The sequence below is a fragment of the Choloepus didactylus genome, chromosome 6 (assembly GCF_015220235.1).
Source record: "Choloepus didactylus isolate mChoDid1 chromosome 6, mChoDid1.pri, whole genome shotgun sequence".
In the NCBI taxonomy this organism is placed as follows: Eukaryota; Metazoa; Chordata; class Mammalia; order Pilosa; family Megalonychidae; genus Choloepus; species Choloepus didactylus.
Genome location: NC_051312.1, coordinates 96,718,691 through 96,721,934, shown reverse-complemented (window position 1 = coordinate 96,721,934; position 3,244 = coordinate 96,718,691). Strand labels below are relative to the sequence as shown.

At 45.6% G+C, this 3,244-nt stretch overlaps 1 pseudogene; it reads right to left on the bottom strand.

The window, feature by feature from the left end:
* Positions 1-244: 244 nt before the first annotated feature.
* LOC119536389 lies at positions 245-1,687 on the bottom strand (annotated as a pseudogene).
* Positions 1,688-3,244: the final 1,557 nt, after the last annotated feature.

Sequence of the window (3,244 nt, the reverse complement as noted above, 5' to 3'; positions counted from 1 at the left end):
AGGCTATTTTTGCTCCAGAAGAACTACTCACTTTCTACCCATCTTAATTCTACCATTCTTTTTTTTTTTTGCAGAGCCAACTGAGGCTTTGTTTTGGAAAAGACAAAATGGCTTCTAGGTGGGGACATGGGCAAGAAGGAGTACCCCAGTCTCCTGTTCCCTATGCCCCCCTGCACAGCTCTTTGTCCCTAGGCTCTGGGACAGCACAGCAGGGGAGTGGCCTGGGAGGGGCTGCAGTGGCAGTTCACTTGGGCAGGACATTGGTCAACTCGGACACCAGCTTCCCATTGCGGGTCTCAATCATCTTCACAACCACGGCTTTGGTGGAGGTAGTGTGGCTCCCACTGGAGCTGAAGGAGTAGTTGTAGCCAGTGCCTGAGAGGCCCCCGAAGACGGGGCTCAGTGGACCTGAGTAGTAACCACTGGAAGTCTTCCTATGAATACTCATGTTCTGCATCCCAGATTCCAGCCGGCTCTCCTCGTCCTCCAGCAGCTTGCAGTAGGTGGCGATCTCAGTGTCCAGGGCCAGCTGACGTTCATCAGCTCCTGGTACTTGTGCAGCTGCTGCGCCACGTCCTGCTTGGCCTGGTGTAGGGCAGCCTACAGCTGGGCCAACTTGGCTTTGGCATCCCTAATGGCCAGCTCCCCATGCTGCTCGGCATCAGCAATGCCGGCCTCCAGGGAAGCCCTCTGGCTCTTCAGGCCCTTGGTCTCAGCCTGGAGCTGACTGATGGTCTGGTTCATCTCAGAGATCTCCGTCTTTGTGCTGCGGAGGTCATCCCCATGCTTCCCGGCCAGTGTTTGCAGCTCCTCGTATTGATCTGGTACATGCTCTCGGCTTCTGCCCGGCTGCGGTTGGCAATGTCCTCATACTGGGCGTTGACCTTGGCCATGATGCCATCCAGGTCCAGGGAGTGGCTGTTGTCCATGGAGAAGACCACAGACGTGTCCGAGATCTGGGCCTGCAACTCACGGATTTCTGCTTCATATAGCTGCCTGAGGAAGTTAATCTCATCGGTCAGCCCTTCCAGGCGGGACTCCAGCTCTACATTGTTCATGTAAGCTTCAACCACATCCTTCTTGATGAGGACAAATTCATTCTCCATCTCTGTTCGCTTGTTGATCTCATCTTCGTATTTATTCTTGAAGTTTTCCACCAGCTCCTGCACATTGCCAAGCTCTGCCTCCGGCTTCAGCTTCTCCTGGCTCAGTGCCTCATGCTGCTGCCGAAGGTTGTTGATGTAGCTCTCGACAAGTTGTCCATTTTGCTCTCAGCAGTCTTCTGCTGCTGCAGGAGTCTCCGCTTGGTCTCCAGCATCTTGTTCTGCTGCTCCAGGAACTGCATCTTGTTGATAAAGGAAGCAAACTTGTTGTTGACGGTCTTGATCTGCTCCTTCTCCTGCATCCGCACAGCCTGGATGTTGGGGTCCACATCCAGCTTAAGGGGGCTCAGCAGGCTCTGCTTCAATGTGATGGCTGTGATGCCCCCTGCACTCCCTGCACCTCCATAGCCCCCCATCAGACCCATGCCAGCGCCCAGGTTGCCCTGGAAGCTGCTGCCGCCACTGCCCACCCGAGAGTAGGAGCTGACGCGGGTGCTGGGCCCGCTTGTATAAAAGCAGCTGCTGAAGGTCCGGGAGCCAGAGGAGGACACCTCATAGGATTTCTGGGTGACCCTGATGGGCATGGTGGAGGCTAAAGAAGTGGGCAGGCGGGCCAAACCAGAGATTGGAGAAGGAGCCAAGGACTGCTGCTTCTTGGTTCAATTCTACCATTCTTAAAAACTTGAAAAATAATGTCTACTAATACCCAACACACACATACCCACACATTCATATACCCCCACACACACAGTTTGTTTTTTATTTTATTTTGTTTTGTTTTTCCTGATAGCCCTCCCCGACTACTGTAGCCACAATGATTTATTCTTACTCTAAATGCTGGTTACATATTATTAACCAAGGGGGATGTACTTGTATTTTGTCTTTTTTCTGTTCACTAAGTCCAGGTGGAAGCCCTCTGGAGGCAGGGAGCATTTTCCAAACTTCCATGATATTCTGCATAGGGCTTAGCTGTGTACATAGGGAGCCCTGCACACATACTATACTTTATTGATTCATTTTGATGATACATCAGACATTGATTTAATCTGCGTTCTTCTTCTAGTTTGAGCCCATCAAATGGCTAATGCCTCCAGATTCTAGGGCCCATCCAAAATATTTCTGCATATAACTGTGTATCAGTTTCATCTGATACCCACTTTTTGAAAACATTTTGACAGTTTCCCAGTGTGAAGAAAAAGTATTTTTGTTTAATTAATGAAGCTTTTCGTAAGTCCAGATTTTTGTCTTTTAATGCACTTTCAGCTGTTAGAAAGATACTATTAAAATGCCTTAGCTATTGACTAATGCTTAATTATTCTCTTTCTGGAGTAAATCACATTTTGTAATGTAGATCAATCTTTGTCTTTCTTAGCAAGAAGTCCTTAGATCAGTAATATATCAGTCCTCTGTGTTTATTTTCCATTTATCCTTGTCTAATCTTAATTGGGGGGAAGGGGGATTTCAAGTGGTTCCAGTAATAGAAATATATTATGTAAGCCTATGTTTATCTAGAGTATTGGATGAGAATGAGCTATAATTTAACTGAATGTAGCAAGACTACCCTCCTCACCAAATGTTAATTAAATAAGAAATATATATAATGTATTTTATTCAGTTGATGAACTCAAATTTGCTGAGAATATCAGCAAATCAGCTCTCATACAAATGGATCATGAAACTAATGATTTGATTATTTTATGTACCTGAATTCAGCAAAAAACATGGGTAACTGAAAACAAATGGTTTAGGTGAAAATAAACATACACTAGTAACCAAAACTAAATACTCTGCAACATCATTTCTCTTCACATATTCAGTGTGTCAGGATTTTGTTTCAAATATGCATATCAACCATAAAGAAAGGGGAGTATAGGATTAGTACTACTAAATTAGTAGTAGTTTAGGATTTAGTTTAGTACTAAATTCGTCATAGTTCAGGATTTAGTTTAGTAGGTTCCTAACATGTTTAGTGCAGGTGACATCAGTCTTGCTTCTGATGGTGTTGTGGAGCCAATTGTATGCATCTTTTCCAAATGTACATTCAGTAGCATCTATTTTGGAGCTTGAAGTTGGCCATGGTAGGAACATTTACACAATGCTGAAATTAGCACTTTATTTTTCCATGAATTGCTTTTCCAGCA